Consider the following 1,077-nt stretch of genomic DNA (forward strand, 5'->3'; position numbering starts at 1 on the left):
TGAGAAGGTTATCCAGTATCGTACCCTATGTCCCTCTTTTCTCGCTGATTTGCCATCTTTGAAAAGAAAAGGTTTTCCTTTTGTTGATAATTTGATTTTTCTGGACTGGAATCACCTTTTTGACATCAAAAAACCTGTTTATCCATTGTTGGTCAAAGAGTTTTATGCAAACATGACTTATCATGAGGGCACTGCTCATTCATATGTCAAGGGCCGAGATATCGTTTTAAACAATGAGACCATCAGTGATGCTTTGAAGTATACTGATGTTGGGCCCTGTGCCTACACGTCAGTTAAGTGGGATGAAGGGGTTGGTGTTTCTTACAATGATGTCCTGGCTAGTATTTGTGAACATATCTCTCTAATAGATGGCATTACACCCACTCACAAAGCCCTAGGATATGAGCGTGCTCAACTGCACCGAATAGTCAATCATATTATTCTGCCTCAAAGCGGCTCATATCAAAGGGTTTCCTACACTGATACTCTTGTTTTATATGCCCTTCTCACCAAAACTGAAATTTCATTTGCATATTTGATGGTTAGATACATGTTTGACTCTGTTAGAAGTGAAAAGGACAAAGCTCTTCCTTATGGCATATTTCTGACTTGTATTTTTGAGTATTTTGGTGTTGACTTGACCAATGAGAAATATGAAAATAGACATTCATATCTAAAGGGAGGTGGTTCAGTGAAACAGCAAAAAGGACCAACTCGATCTGAGAGAGTGGTTCTAGACGATGATGATGACGAGTTCATTCCAGATGATTCTACTGCTCCGTCCACTGAGGGTACTTCCATTTCCACTGGGAAGAAATCCACTCTGCTGAATGTGGTCAGGGATGTTGCTCAAGAGTTTGTCTCTCAATCAAATCACTTGATTGAATTGAGCAAAGAGAAAAGGAAGCTGGCTAGCAAGCATGAGAACTTCCTGAAGAAGTCAAGGGATAGCGTGGCTGTACTGATGACCTTCATTGATAACCTTCAAAATGATGAAGATGCTGCCACTGATGTTGAAGAGGATGCTGTTTCGGAAGGGAATGGTTCTGATGCCTAGGATTTGTCTCATAAAAACTG

Source organism: Arachis ipaensis, chromosome B01 (genome assembly GCF_000816755.2).
Source record: "Arachis ipaensis cultivar K30076 chromosome B01, Araip1.1, whole genome shotgun sequence".
Taxonomy (NCBI): domain Eukaryota; kingdom Viridiplantae; phylum Streptophyta; class Magnoliopsida; order Fabales; family Fabaceae; genus Arachis; species Arachis ipaensis.